The 16629-nt window shown below is 44.1% G+C and overlaps 1 long non-coding RNA gene across 1 annotated transcript in view; it reads right to left on the bottom strand.

The window, feature by feature from the left end:
* Positions 1-16411, bottom strand: part of LOC102379892 — a 21495-nt gene extending 5084 nt beyond the window's left edge. Inside the window, exons 1-2 of the long non-coding RNA XR_001359188.2 lie at positions 16089-16411; positions 8156-8247 (exon numbers count right to left, since the gene is read on the bottom strand). This is a non-coding gene — a long non-coding RNA (uncharacterized LOC102379892). The remainder of the gene's footprint in view (positions 1-8155; positions 8248-16088) is intronic.
* Positions 16412-16629: the final 218 nt, after the last annotated feature.

The raw sequence follows: 16629 nt of genomic DNA, 5'->3' as shown, positions 1-16629 counted from the left end.
CAGGAACATGTAAGCTAATGGAGATATTCAGAAGGAAATCATATCACAAGCAGCAAAGCAATCGCTTCCTTGACCAGTGGACCCAAGATCTGTTACTCAAAAAACCCAACAACTTAAAAACCAAACTACAACTTGTAAATGTAACTGGTACCTTAAATGATAGATGCAAGTGCTGGAAATCCACCCAAGGTACAGAGAGAAGTTCAAGTGCCTCATGAAATTACCAAGTATTAAATGGAATTAATTTTAAACAAATACTGAGATGTTCAGAGTTCAGCCTATCATGTGAAAGACTATAAATTGCTGCCCTATTTCCCTTCGCCCATGCCATCCAACACTGTAGGTCTCTGCCAAGAGGTTTTGTCTGGCTCACCCTTAACCCAAAAAGGTTTTTTTTCTCACCACAGGATGAAATTAATTCCCAGCCAAAGATCTCTGCACCATTTATAGCCATGAGTAAACTGTATTTTGAAAGTTTTAGTCGGATTATTTTTATAGTGTATGGGTCTTGTATAGGGCCTCTGCCCACAGGGATGAAAGGACCTAATGAAAAATCCAGTGAAGTCAATGAAGCTTCCATTGATTTCAAAGTACTTGCATACGACCTGTTTGGGATGCTGGGCCTAAGCACGCAAAAATGTCTTTCTCCTTCCTAAGAGGTGCAAAGAGAAGCCAAGGAGTTCCCCGATTACATATTACTTGGTCATCATTTGTTTGCCTGAGGCTCTGAATCACCTTAAAAGAACTAATCATAGAGTCAGCTTCTTCTCTGGCATAATCCACTGAGATCAAATTCATTCCTGGGACCATCCCACTGGTCTATAAAGTTTAGGAATTAAACAATGCAATCTACACGCCACACTGCGTGAGGCTGAAAATATACTAACAACAACATGAGCTACATGTCTAATAAATGTGATTTAGCAACTAATTAGGACTTGACACATACATGGGCTTCTCAGATCCTCCAGGCAGTCTACAAACTGTATAAAAGCACTCGCAACTCACAACTCTTCCAACTGCTGCTCTTCACTTCATCTCTTTGCTGCCTCTGGTAAATCCTCTTCAGCTCCATCCCTTTGTAAGTATTGAATTCATTTCATTTGAACTTGCAGGGGAAGACAAAGCAAATATTTTCTCATTCTTGGTACTATCTATTCCATTCCATAAAGACTCTTCTTATAATTAACCATAGGATGGGATTTTCAAAGCTATTTGGACACCACAGTTTGGTTAATTCTGGGGGAGAATTGATTTCTTACACTCAGAGTATACAAGAGATGGAGAGAAGGGGGTAAAAGGCTGGGTAGGAGTGGGTTTAAGGATGATGGGTGCCAGAGGAATGAAAGGCTGATGTGATACAAGAGGGAGAAGCAAAAATTAAGGGTCTGATTCACAATGTTGAGTATTCTAGCACCTCATTTGCAAGCTACTGGAGTCGCCAGCCAAGAGGCAGGCCCCGGGTCTCCCTCTCTCAAGCGAACCTAGCTTTTAAACCTCTTATTCAACCAATAGTTGTGCCTGATCTTTATCATTTTCTCTGGCATTTATTTCAGATTTCTTTCCCCAAAACAAAGAAAATGACTTGCTATCCAGCTCTGAGCTCTGGCATCTGCGCCAGCCCCTGCGGGGTGGCTGTCCCACAGCCCATCACTGACAGCAGCAACGAGCCGTGCGTCCGGCAGTGCCCCGACTCCACAGTGGTGATCCAGCCGCCCCCGGTTGTTGTGACCATCCCTGGACCCATGCTCAGCTCCTTCCCTCAGGAAGGCATTGTGGGATCCACTGGAGCGCCTCACATTGCAGCTGGTTTTGGGGGCGGCTTTGGGTCCCAGGGCTTCTATGGCTCCCGGGCCTACATGGGTGCTGGGGGTCCCTATGGCTATGGTGGATTATGGGGTTACGGGGGCCTTTGTGGTTCTGGGGGCTGGCGATCGGGCCACAGGTACCTCAATGGCAACTGTGCGCCATGCTAAACCCTGAAGGAAGGGCCTTTGAACAAGGAATAACCAGGCAATGACATGCAAGATACAGATTCATGGCTGATCTCTGGGACATGGCTTTCAGAAATGCTTAGCTCCTACAACTCTCACTGAAGTCAATGAGAGCTGTCAGTGCTCAGCATCTTAGATAAAAATAACCCTTCCTCTTTCATGTCTTTCCCATTTCTACTTTATCTTACAATTTATTTCCTGTAATAGTGTCTAGCTAAGTATTTCTTCAAGTAGCGACGCTGTGAGCTGTGGCATGAAGGATATTCACATCACTCTACTGATGTAAAAGATGTTGGTGTCTTAATGCAATCCACATTCTTTTACCTGCCTTCACCTCAATGCCATTTTCTATCATGTGAAGCAAGTGCAGGGACTTTGATGGCTATGCAAATTAGTCTCTGTGTGTTACATCTATTGTTTCTGGCTTTATAGAATGCATAATAGAAAAACTGTTTAGCCCTCTGCTTTGCCCTTAAATCAGGGTAAAGCAACTTACAGGGGTTCAACGGGGTCTTGATGGTCAACCTCCACATCAACAAAAATGAGTGAACGGGTGAACAAATGATCTCATGTAAAATGCATCTCTTTGAAGCAAGTAATTAATGGAAATACATAATACATCATTCTGTTTACTCTGCATTAGTTCAGACTGCAATTGTCTATTCAGTTTTCTTCACAATAAAAATTATGTTGCATCTTATTATTGGCCATCTGGATTTTTTTCTTTTTTTTTTTTTTTCCCTCTCCAGTATTTTTTTCAGCTTTACACATTGCCAAGGCTTATCTGCTACATGCTTACAAATTTTGGGTTCCTCTAGTGTTCAGTGTCTAAGGTAATGCATGCTGGAAGCCAGTTTCCAAACCAATTTATAGTGTTCATGGGCCTCACTGAGTGCATCTACACATGCGCTTTAATGCTCATTCGCCTATTTTAATACACATTAAAGCATCACCGAAAAACATGCTCCTTAGTTAATGCGCATTAAGACATGCTAATGTGCATTTTCCTAGTACCTCACAATGGAGGGCTCCTACACACATGCAGCAGCCTGCTCTAACACACTGGAAATCCAGCATGTTGAAGCTGCCTCGATGAATCGGGTCTGCTGGAGCACAGAAATTGACTCACTCCAGCAGCTTCACGCGTCACGTGTATCAGCATTACCATGCGTCTCTGCACTGACAAAACGGCAATGGTATGCTATGAAATAAAACATGTCTGATGACCTTTGGTTCAAAGCACCCCGCCACCATTTTTTCATCACGGGGATGCACAGCACTGCTGATACACTCGACACACGGGCGCTTTAAATTAGTGCAGCTTGCTAGTTAAAGTGCCTAGCGCTGCATCAGAAATGCATGTATAAATGGCCAGAGTGACTAGATTTAATGTGCATTAACTAAAGCACATTAATGCATGTGTAGACATGCCCACTAGATCCAGGGGGATGCCTGTGTAGTTCTAAACCTTAGCTTGGGCACATCTTGCTGGGAACATAAAATCAGTGGCAACTTTTCAAAACACTGCTCTATCTACTTACAGAACTGAGAAAATAGTTCACTGACTTAACCTAAAGTAAGTCAGTCCACATCTTCCCTCTGCCATTTCACCATGAGCTAGCCATAATCCTATTGTTCATCCCAGTGTCAATAGCCCTGTTTCCATACTAGTAGAGACATCCCCAATACTGTCTAGGATGGTCATTGCTTTAGTTCCCGTTTGCAAAGTATTCTGATGTCTTGAGGTAGGAGATTATAGTTCAGCCAGTAGAAGGTTCCCTCCAGGGATCCTGAATGCTTCATTTCCTAACCACAGAGTCAATACTGCAGACAGCAATGTCAAAGCCTCAAGGTATCAGTTTTTAAAGAGCGCAGTAATCTCCAGAGGAAATACTTATTACTAGATTACAGCAGGTTTTACTCATCAGCACTGGAGGCATTTAGTGCTACTTGTTTACGTTCCTCATTAATTGGATGGTGTGTCTCACTGCGAAGTAATCAACTGATACAGTAATTTGGCAATCCAGACTGTGGTGTGTACAGTAATCTATAGCAGCTGTCAACTGAGATGGACTCAGATTTGCTAAGCATGCAACCCCCTTGCCTCAGGGCATCTCCGTTGCAAAATAATCTCATAACTGTCTATGGCTGGATTTGTAATACCTGCACCAGAAGCAGTTGTACTTTTGGCTATTGTTGGAGTCAAGATATAGGGCTAGATAGAGCACAGTTTGTCACCCCAAATTATACTTGTCTCCTGACTTCTAATCTCCCCTAATTATTTAAGGTAATTTCCAGACAGAATGCAAATAATCCACTCTAAAAGGCTTGAATTAGGATTACAAAAAATGTTAGATTTGCAGATCCTATAAGCAGGCCGTGCAAGTATGAAAGGCAGGGGGAAAAACCATTCTTAGGCAACAATTTATGTTCTTTAAATATAATAATTCTTTGGGAGAAAGATGATAATAAACAAAATGGGAAAAGTTAAAGCAACTCTCAGTAGTATCTAGGGCCACTGGTAGACATTGCTCACTGCTTTCTAAACTAAACACAGTTCAGATCAAATTTAATTTTGAATGAAGGGTTAATAGATAATCATTGATTAGCAGGGAGCCCTAGCTATACACTTGACAGTCCCTTAACAGACAGAGTTTGCAGCCTGTGTGTGTGGTCCTAGTAATCAGGAGGTGATAATAAACTTGTTTAACCACTGCTACATTGTTGCAATCTAAGGTTTAGACAGTTATCTAAAGTGTTGTTCCAGAAGCCCTAATAGATGCAATTTCCTGCAATAGATAATTAGTAATAGTCACCCTGAGGTGTTATTGGCACATCTGACTTTGTAAAGACATTACTTTGTGCCTGATAGCCTCTCTTGTGTTGCAAAAACCCAACTGAGTTTCCCTTGCCAGGAGATTGATATTTGCGATGCTTATCTTCTGAGTTCCAAATACAAGTTAATTAATACACATTAATTAATAGTTTAAATTGCCTAATTCAAGCTGCCTTAGTCTGCATTCACTTTAATTGTCATTCAATGAAGATTATTTCTTTGGGATTGAAGCCAAATTTTAATTTGGACTACAGACGTCAACTTGAAAATAGTGACAGCTGGAGTCTGGATTAAACCTGGAAAACCATAACATCTATAAATGGCTTTTTATGTCAATATAAAGGTGAAATGTTTGATCAGCAAAGTTGGATCATTCAGAATCAACAATAATTCATTCACCTATTTCTCTAACAATGATTATTGTAGCAATACTAACTAGATAAAAATGTGATTGATGGAGTCTGGCCACACAGGGCAGTGCTAATGGTCAGAACATGGCATGAGAAGCCAAGACTCCTGGGTTCAGGCCCATTCACAGATTACCTGTGTGACCTTCACCTGAAAATAAAACCAGGATAATAATACTCATCAAGGATGTTACGAGGCTTCCCCAGAACGAAGGACTTCAAAGCTCTTCACAAGCACTCATTAATGCTTTACATGTGCAAAGTGGTGTAGTATTAGTTTGCTACTGAAGTCAGACACCTACATATTGAACATGAGTGTCACTTAAAAAAAAATTCACAAGTTCCCTGAGGTCATTCCCTCCAAAAGTCATCATTTCTAGCAGGGGGATGATGATCTAATTTCTGTTAAAGAGTTGCTTTGTCTCTCTTTTTAATAAAAATCAGATTTAAAGTTTACAGGACAAATCCAGCACTAGGCTAAAACAGCACAGCTCCACAGGCTTCAATAACTGAATGCCAATTCCTACCACTTGGGGATCTTGCATATACGTCACATCATAATTTCCTAGGACCCTCCAGATCTGTCACTGGCCTGCATGGGAATGCTAAGCATGAGGAATGAAGCTGCCCACTTTGTAAGGAACTGGAAGGGTTAAATGTGAAGGAATTGACCCAAAATAAATTCTGGGCATGATGGAAAATCATACCATGCACACGCCTCTGAGCCACCTTTTTTATTAATTTGCTAAAAGAAGATCAAAACATGTGGAGCAAGCTTCTTTCCTGGTGTAACTCCAGTGAGGTCAGCAGAATAAAACTAGGTATTATTTTGGCCAATAAAACATTAAAGCCAGGTATTATTTTGGCCAATAAAACGTTAAAATGAAAGGAACTTGCTGGGTGTGCTAAGCCTGTTTTTTTCAGACAGATCCAAAAATAGATTAATAATCACAAATTAGAAGTAAAATAATCCCATCAAATGGAGATTTTGTGTATAGCATAAATGTTATATGGTAAGTAATTAGGATCTGATGCATAAAGGATGTCTCAATGCCTCCAAGCAGTCTAGGAAATGATATAAAAGCTCATAACTTTGAGCTCTTGAACCAGTTCTCTTGATTTATTCTCTGCAGTGGACTGGGTAAGTCTGACTCGTCTCAATCTCCCGATAAGTAGTAAAATGTGATTTTGTTGATAGTTTTAATTTAAGACTGAATCCTAAATAAAGACTCTGATAGCTAGAATTATTAGGCAGTTCCTTTCTATGCAAAAGCTTGTATGTGGCTGTTCAGCTGCCAGCATTAGAAATTCAGGCTGGGATTTACAGAGCAACACTGGAGTTAAGGAAATATTTTTCCATGACAGTTAATTGGGGAACTGAGCATCCAAATCTCTGAAGTAGATGCAAAAATCTCAGCCTCAAACTTCACTAAGGCTGGAGCATATTAGCGCAGCAAATATTTGAAGAGTTATTTGCTGAGCTGAAGCAAATGGCCTTATGCCAATTTGAAACCACCTGGGAATCTGTACCTATTTCCATGGGACTAGGAAGATCAGTTTGCTTATATGCAACACTGGAAGTGTGGTTTGACATCTGTTTTAAGGGGGAGATATTCCTTTGCTAGTCTCCAGCATTGAACAACAGAAGATAGTGAATAAGACGGCCCATGCTGATCCAATCTGGCTGTTCTCTTGTTCATGTGTGCGTAGTTAGCAGTTTTAAAGCCATAGTTATAGCCAATGAAAGCTGACCTGCCTCCTTTGAACTCAGGTAAAATGTGTTGATTGATAACAGCTGAGGATCTGGCCTGGGAGGGCTTATTTGCACCAAAGAACATTTTCTTTTAAATGTGTTAGCAACTTAATAACTGACCTGTAAGATTTGGAAACCAGAGAGCTATACTGTGATCCTGAACTGAACTGGTTTGCTTAGAGCTCAGAGCTGTAGAGATGCAGACTCAAGAAGGAGAATGGCAAGGCATGAGGGGAGAAGGGCTGGGGCCAGGGATCTCCAGCAAGAGTCATCAGTGTAGGCTTTCCAGATGAGGCATGCTATGGGACCCAACCCACCACTGTCTTTCACCTCCCTGCCCTCTCTCATCGCATCCCTCCTTGCCCTTAGCTACTATCTGCTCATACCCACCCAGGTTCAATCTTGACCCTCAGGACTGTGCTGAGAACATCCTACACTGTCACTTCTTCTGCATTTTCTATGTTTACCCTCTGCCTTCCCTGTTCCAGGTGATCCTCCCTCTCATGAAGATGTCTTACTATGGATACCAGCTCAAACAGCAGTGCTACGTACCACCTGGAGTGAAATATTCCTCCTGTGTCACACGGTGCCCCAAGCCCCCTGCCACGAAGTGGACAACACCCTGTGCAACCAAATGCACTGAGCCCTGCATTACCAAGAAGCTCCCAGAGCCATGTGCCACCACATGCGTCAAGACCCGGGTTGTGAGATGCCCACTGCCGTGCACTCCCACGCGCCCTGAGCCATGTGCTGCAAAGTGCTTAACACCGTGTGCTACCGGGTACCTTGAGCCATGTGGCCTGCAGCAGCCTCAGCCCTTCAGCAAGGGATGGGAGCACCAATGGGCTCCCCAGTACATACAGCCATGTCCCATGAGATGCCCTCCAGCATGTGGTCCTGCCTACATGCAGCCCCCTGCTCAGAAGTGCACTGCCCCTTATTATTTCCAGTGGTCCAACAGATGTGGCTATGGGAACTGCGGGCCATGTTAACCCCAAAAGAAGCATCCTGCTTTTTCACTGGGCAATGAAAAGCAAGATGCAGATTCACAGCTGAGCTTAGGGGCATGGCTCTATAGGTACCGGTCACCCACAACCCCAGCTGATGTCAATAGCAGCTCTTTGATAAAAAGGCCCACGTAGATTTTTCCCATATTTCACTTTACCTTGAATAGAGGACTATGGTTCCTAATGGCTTTCTAGTGAAGCGTCTCTGTTAGTATCACAGCAGACTTCAGTCTCAGTTGTCTTCAAGCCCCTGCATAACCATGTTGTCATTGTAAAAGAGGTTAGGGCCTTATAATGGGCAGCAATTACATTTACACTCACTTCAAGGCTCTGTGACATTGCTGGAGTGGTGGAAAGTAGCTTTAGCTTCAGTGAGAATTACACCCTGTATGTTCCAGCCACTACGAACATGCGGCAGCTCTGAACAGAAGAGGTTTAATGGAGAAACAGTGTTTAATTCGGGATGTATTGTGCTTAGTCCTACCTGAAGTCAACCAAAGGTAAAAAAAGCTCATTGAACATAATGGAAAGCAGGATTCAACTGCCAAACTCTAAAGCTTCAATAAAGATCGTCTTTGCGTGAAATGACTCACCTCAGAGGAATGGTTGGTGGACTGTGTATCTAACTGGAGCCTGGAAATATATACTCTCTAGTTCGCATTACTTTATTCTGTACCATGTATGCTCCTCTTCTCTTGCACATTAAAACTTATGTTGCATCACAGCACCTGCCTTCTGGTTTTGCTTTCCCACCCACCCCTTATTTACAGTTTGCTATGGAGGAAATGTCCAGCTGAACGTGGGCAAGAAAGAAAGACACAAGATGCATGAACAAGATTTAACTTCTATATAGCATTGAAGTGTTGTTGTAGTCATGTTGGTCCAGAAAATATACCAGAGGCAAGGATTTTTGTGGGTGATATCTTTTATTGGACCAACTGCATGGTTGGGATAGACTTAAACAAGCTTTCAAATACACTGCTTTCTTCTTCAAGACTCCTTAACTTTTATAGAGCTGTACAGCTTGATATGCTTTAGAAATGAGAGAAGCTGAGGAATAGAGAAGTGAAGTGGCTCACCTATCAGACAGGGACATAGCCCAGAAGAGGTGGCAGATCTGAGTCCTAGTCTGATGCTCTGTCCACTAGGCCACTGTCCTGGGGATAAAGTTGCTCTGAAGGATGCTCCAAACAACACTGTGCCTGGGTTACTGCACATTCATTAAATAGGGGTATTAGGACACAGAGCTTCTGGGGAACCTATCTGCCAGAAAATGAAGCTATAGTCCCCCCCTGAATCACTCATTCTTTGGGAGTTCCTAAACCAAACTGCTGCAACATCAAGCCTCAACTTCTGGCCAAGGCTTGGGGTCTCCTTAAAATCCCACCCAATTTCCAGTGCTCTCATTCCTGTGAATATCTACGAAGGTGGATCCAGCTGTGCCTGAGGGTGGATCCGGCTGCACCCAGGTCCCTGAGCTTTGCAGAGTGTCACACTAAAGAATGACACCAATGTTCAGAAATGTGTGAAACGTGAGCTCCAGAGAGGACAGGATGGGGAGGAGCAGCTAAACCAGTGCCAAAAAGGGATTTTTTACAGCACAAAATAGTGAGTCAAACCAGTGGTTGGAGGGAGAGGAGAGGAGAGGAGGGTAAGTGCTGGTGGTGATAAATCATACCCCAAAAAATAGCTTATTTCCTCAAGGTGGGGCCTGCAAGCTTTATAAAAATTCTGCCTTTCAAGTGCTCCCCAGACCTTTGCACTGCTTCGAACTCCCACTGCTGACAACCTGGGTAAGTCCAGCTGCACTAAATATACATGCACTGATTAAGAGCTAACTCTGGGGCAGGTGATCAGACAAGACAGTGATGTGGGGGCCAGCACTCTCAAGAGAGAGCATGGAGAGACAAACAAAAGAGCCAGGTTGGATTCCTTGTACTGAGACAGGTGGATGCAAGTCTTTGGCTGGTCTTCAGTGAGGACTTGCTCCTGAAGAAATATCTATTATAGCATAGCTAATTAGCCATCATTTGCATTTGTAGTGACTGGTAAATCTGTACCCCACTTATTTTCCAAGGGTTTTTGAGGCTGTGGGAAGCAGAGGACCTGGGAGCAGTGGGTGGAAAAGCTGGGAGCTTGGGAGGCAGATGCCGTCTCGGAGAAGATCCAAACCAGAAGCTTTTGGGGAGTTCTGCTGACACAGAGCCCACTGCAGTCAGATTCCCGGCCACTGCCAGAGGTAGCAGCTCCTGCCCCTTATGCCCCATTGCCGCTCACAAAGTGCTGCAACAAGCATGATGTACTCTTCATCCTCTCATATCTTCCTAGGTGCAGAAACAATGTCTCATGACCAGCAGCAGATCAAGCAGCCATTCCAGCCACCACCAGAGAGCTCCCAGCTGTGTCCTCCTCTGAAATTCCTGGAAAGCTGCCCTTCTGCTCCACCAAAATGCCCAGAGCCGGCCCCACCTCCTCCCAAGGGCCCAGAGCCATCTCCTCAGCCCCCCACGACGCCCACCTGCTGAGAAGGGCCACATGGCCAAGCCGTTCTAGCCAGCACCGTGAACCAAACGGCAGAATCTGTAGCAGCACAGGCTTGCTTCTCTTATTCCTGAATTGGGACCTCTCATTGCATGAGGCTCACCCCCCTTCCCTGTGTTTGTTTCTACAGCTTTTATCCCCTCTCAGGCAGTAAGCTGGACTTGAACGTTGGGCATCACCATACCATTTGTTTCAGGCAAATGTGCAGCACAAGTTATCCCCTGTTTCTCAATGCGCTCCTTAAATGCCTAATTACCTGTTTCATAAACATCTTGAGATAGACCCAGCTAAAACCAGGAACCGATCAAGGCTGAAAACTAGGGTTGCCAACTCTGTTTAAATCTATTCTGGGAGGTTTCCAGAGTGCCAATGTGCCCGCGACACAACACGGATGTGCCCACATGCTTGCATATATTGGTGACAGATTACAAAGAGTAGACTTTACATCCAGAAGGCAAATGTGCATGACTCTTGTACCATCATCTTGCACAGGCATCACCAAAGAGCTACTCAACACATCTCACAAAGACACTCTCATGGACCCAGAGGGACAGACTTCCATCTTCAGCTCCCTCTGCGCAGAAATGAAGTTTATTTCCTACTTATGGGGACTTTTTACCATCTTGTATCTACACCTTTTCCCAGAGCCTGATGAAGAGACTTTGATCCCGAAAGCTTGCAGAAAAGGACAGTTTTCTTGCCATTTTCCAGTTGGTCTAATAAAAGGTATCATTTTGGAACCAAGGGTTCTAGTTTTAAACATGTCTTTTTATCTCAGACCAACACAGCTACCAAGTACACCCCTGCACATGACTCTTACATTTTAAAAACCTACTGGACCACTGTATAAATTGGATTCAACATTTAATATTTATCTTAATGAATGCCCTATCATTTATCTTCTGGGTGACTCTCAATAGTCTCCTGGAGATTTCTATGCAATTCCTGGAGACTCCAGGGCAATCCTGGAGAGTTGACATCCCTACTGAAAAACAAGGGTCTTATAACTGCCTGGGAACAAAAGCAGAAGAACATTTTGGGTGTTCCCTAATAATGTGAGGCTTTGTGCCTGTTGTCCTGGTTTTCCCACCTGAAGGCGCCTTGTTCAGGGCTGCAGTCCTGTGTCCTTCACTTCTTTTTGCCATTAAAATGAATGTTGTATGGTAGAATCTGCCTCCAGGTGTTTCTCCCGATTTCCCTTTCTTGCTATGCATCTCCTACTGTGAGATAAACAGCATGAACAAAAGGAAACCATTCATGCTGAGGGGATCCGCACAGCAGGAGACAGGTGCCTCCTAGCCATCAGATTACCAGAGACAAGGGAGAGAAAAAAAGAGCAATTTTCACTTTGAAATATTATACCATCCACAGCCAACCAAGCAAGCCAGGTTTTCGATGATTTCTGGCTGATGCACCCATTCGTTAACCTGCATCAGATGCAAAATGAGCATGATTCACACAGCAAGAAAGCAGCCTTTAAAAAAAATTGGGTATATAAGAAACTGGTAAGTGGTTTCAACCCAATGCAAGCTTCATTGAGGGGTAAGAGGGCAGGAAGCTGGTCTGATCTGGGCCAGCTCTGCTGAAAACTATGCAGCTACATAGGGCTACTTTACTTTAAGCCAGTTGATGATCTGGCTGCCAAGGAAACCTAATTAGGTAAAATAATGAACCAAACACCGAGTGCCCATTGCATGACAGTCCTGGCAGGCAACAAGAACCTACTGATGTGGTCAGAGCTTCTCACTCTGAACTTTTTTTATGTGATACCAATAAAACTGAACGTTCTTCCCCACCTTCATTGTCACAACAATTGTGGTGGTTTTAATGACCCGAGTAAAGGATCCCTGGAGCAATATCACAAACAAGCCTGCATGCACCAGGTCAACCCTATGCAAGTTATGTAGATTTAAGACAACTGAACTGTTGGCAGTGAACAATTTTGATACCGGGTGGTCTTTCAAAGGGTTTCCTTGGCTATGTCCCACTCTCAAGCAACACATGAGCTATTAAATATGACAATTCAGGACAATGCCTTGGTCAGTGTGTGTTCTTCCCTTATATTTATCCTTGTCTGTTATACCGTGGCCTTGCACCCATAGATCTTGGCATTGGTTACCAGCAAGATCAGCACCAATATGCTACATGGCAAAGCTGAGGTTCGTAATAGCTTCCACAGCAGACCTGGGACTGGAACCCAGCTGTCCCGAGTCCCAGTTCTGTAGGAGATAGGAACCCACAAAATCAGCTGTAACCCTCTCTGACCATATCTTTACAATAAAATCTGTCTAGAAATACTATTCAGCACCATTCATTTACTGCCATTCATCGACTGCCATAAAGGATTCATGCAGTGTTTGGAATACCCAACTAATTCATATTCCTCAAACAGCTTATTTAAACACAGTTTGCCATTACATCATTTGGGAAATGCTGATTTGGGGTTATTCAGCTGGCACTAGGAGGTGCCTTTGTGCAATCAATTATTCTACAATAAGTTTATACATGTCCTCAAGTGATTCACTGGTTTTTTTTTTTTTTTAATGTTATGGTTTAAACAAGAGCAATAGGGCTCAGCAGGCTAAATTGATGAGCTAGGCAGATGAATCAGAGCAACTTAATCACCAATTTTGGACACCTGCCATTTTAGCAAGAAGCTCAAAAATAGTGAATGAGCAAGGAGCCCTGAGGAAATACATGGCCACAAATATGCCTGCAATTTGGAGTTGCATTCTCTCTCAGAGGAGTGATGTGGCCTTTGAAAGCTCAGAGGTGCCCCCCTGTGGGTATGAACGTTTCAGACAGGTTTCCAGGTCCAAATACTTTGTGGATATAAAATGATGTCAGGCCTCTCCTGTCAAGTACCTATGTGGGGGTTTTGGGGTTTTTTTTAACATCTGATCAGTGATTTAAGTCACTGATGCAACAGGACCAGAGAAAGTCACCGTGCTCGATATTACACCATGTAATAGTGACAATCCAGGGGCTTAGAGAGCCCTCAGCACTGATTTTCCATTGCTCTGCTGCCCGTTCAGAATGGGCCGGGCAGTTCCTCTGAACAGCGAGGACTGTCTAGCTTGCTCTGATAGCAAAACAGGGCCTTCAAGGGAGTAGGAACAGCCGTGGTGTAGATTAAACATGAGGACGCTGAACAGCCCTGGTCCCACTTTCTGATGAATAGGGCAGACCAAGAGTATGCACAGAGTGAACTGAGTAACAAGGATAGGACCCTGTAGCAAAAAGCCTTGCAAATCAGTGCAGTCCTGAGACTGCTTGTATTGATACCAAGGGCCAAGGAGGGCCCTTTATCACCCCAGAGGGGCAAACTGGTAGTGTGAAGTCATTTTCCCCCCCTGCTTCCATCCTGGCCCCATAGACAGGAAAGGAGCACCTGAGAGCCTACTGTGGTGGCTGCACTGTACATAATGCCACGTGCCACAGAGCAAAGCTGCACATAAACAGCAAATGCCCAGCAATTTCTGCTCAGACCAGCAAGTGCACAGTGCAAGGTACTTGGAATAGCCTTGATGAGACCCCCTGGGCTTGTCAAAGAATTATTCTGCTCCTCCAGGCAGCGCAGACAGTCCATTAAAAAGAGGGAACAGACCTACAAAGCAGTGTTGTTCTCGACAAATTAATATAGGGATCCTCTGAGTATTTGGGGTTTCTTGGTGCCCTCTAGCGTAACACCTCAGCCTTGCAGTACCCAATCAAAAAAAAAAAAAATCCTTTCCAAACCAGCCTGCAGCACAGATTTTGAAGGGTTAAATCCCACACTAGGGTTCCCACCCCTTTCTAGCTACAGCTGGAGGGAGAGCTGACAGAGAAGAGCTGCTGCATTTGCTTTTCCAGCACTTGCCCTGCGGTCCTCTGTTCCCCAAGCCCTCAGCAGACTGTCTTAGACAGGCAGATACACAGGCTGAAATAAAGCAGAGGTTACAGACGATTGCACTGCAGGATAGGAGCACAGCCAGGAGATCCTGCTGCTTGGCAGCATGAGCAAGACTCCAACAAGCCAACTTCACAGGGAGGTTTGCCTTTGCTGATTATAGGATTTCTCTACTCATGCGCTTCCTTGCTCTAAGGAAGGAGTTTGGAAAGCAGCCACTTCTCCATGTCCTGAAAGACCTCTCCAGATTTTCCCTGCTTTAAAACGGACCCCAGTGATACTTGTCGAAACAGGATTACTGCAGGAGGAGTCGGCAGAGGCAATCGTGGGATGTTGTGGCATGCAATACTGTTTTAAAATTTAAAAAAAAAGGATAGAACTGCAAAATACCCTCTAAGCCTTTCTATTTCTGGGGAGATTTTCATTCTGCCTGCCCTGCACTACATATGCCGACCCCACTGCTGAAATGCAACCACCTCTGGGCTGGAGACGGACAGCTACCCAAGGAGGGTGCCACAACCTCGCACCAGACACTGGCTCAGGAGGGTAAAGCAGCAGCCCGTGTTCACCTGACACTTCCAGGGGTAAGTTACGGAGTTGGAAATGCAACTATCCAGAATGAAACGCGACTCAAACATAGCAATTAACAGCCAGTCTCTTGAAGAGATCTCGTGGGATCTTTACCAGCTACACCCCAAGATAGGTGTTGGTTTGACCTGAATTTCAATAATAAGTCTAGCAGCACCCCGCAGTGGCTCTGGATGGGTACTGAATTGGAGTAAACAGCACCTCCTACCGTCTCAGGAGTGCCACTTCTTTGCCCCACCAGGTATCCTTCCCATAGCCTTCATAATTATTTCTATCCATTTACAAAAGCAGTGCACAAATGCAATGAATAAAACAGACTCAGCCCAGCAAAACCCTGCATGGGTTCCAGCTAAGCTGGATGAGCAGTATTGCCAACTCTTAACATTTTTGGCATTGTTCTTGTTTTTTAAAGTCTCCGCTCCGGAAAAGTAAAAAAAAAAAAAAAAAAAAAAAAAAAAAAAGTAGCTCCTTCTTTTACACCTCTCCCCCCCGTTCAAGTTTTTCCACAGACTTTAAGAACAACACCAAAAAATCATGAGAGCGGACAACACTGAGGGGGTGGGGGAGAAAGTTAAACAAAAAATCCCTCTTGACAAATTCCTACAAAAGAATTGTGGAGGGTTTTTCCTATGCAAAGGAAGTGCCTTTTTTTTTTTTTTTAAATCATTACTGAGCTCAGATCAGAAGTTTCAGGCTGTTTGCAAACAACTGAGTCAAACAAATGAGCTCCCTCTTGCATCTCTAAGGGATAACCTGAAATATTGCATGGGGGCAGGTTCTTGGCTGGTAAAGGAGCGTAGGTGTGAGAAAGCAAAACAGAAGAGGGAGGTTCTCAAAGCAGGTTTGTTGTAATTGCACCGTGCATCTGCCTGCAAGCTCCTGCTAGCAGAGACAAAGATAGATTATTGCAATATTGCCAGGGTCCATTAGTGTAGAAGAGCAAGTATATAGTGTTATGGCCTCTGCACGGGTACATTATTAATACAGCTCCTGTGAAATGCAGAAGGGTAGGAAAAGAGGTCACATTTCCACTGAAAGCAATAGCAAACCGGTTTCAGTTCATAACAACTTACCTGGTCATTAGTCAGGCTTAGTGCAAGGGAGCTCTGGCAATCAATGGCTCAACCTGAGCCACCTGGAACCTGATTTACAAAGGGTCTTAGCACACTGTATTTATATTTCCTTGCAGTCCTGCCCAGACTTGAGGTTTTATGATGAGGCCATAGAGGATGGAAGAAAGCAAACACCATCCCTCCCTTTTGGAGGTACAGAACTGAGACTCAGAGAGTGCAGAGGGCAAGATTTTTAGTTATAGAATTGCCCAGATTAGAGGCAGCTGGGGCTACTTTAAGTATCTGTCTGCACCTCTAGCTGCCTAGTTACCTTTCCAAACTCTGATCCTGACCCCAAGAGCACTCACCAGCTTCACCCACCCCCAAAACCATTTCACCTTTCTGTGGAGCCCTGCAGGCAGTCCCTTAACATCAGCTCTACATTGTGACCAGAGTAATTCTAGGGCCTGCTCATAAATACATTTCCCTCCTTGCCACCTGGGTACAACACTCACAGGTGTGGAGTATTAGACCAAGCCTATGTAAGGGACTAAATGAGCTC

The sequence above is a fragment of the Alligator sinensis genome, unplaced genomic scaffold (assembly GCF_000455745.1).
Source record: "Alligator sinensis unplaced genomic scaffold, ASM45574v1 scaffold1654_1, whole genome shotgun sequence".
Taxonomy (NCBI): Eukaryota; Metazoa; Chordata; order Crocodylia; family Alligatoridae; genus Alligator; species Alligator sinensis.
This window is presented reverse-complemented; position numbering and strand designations above follow the sequence as displayed.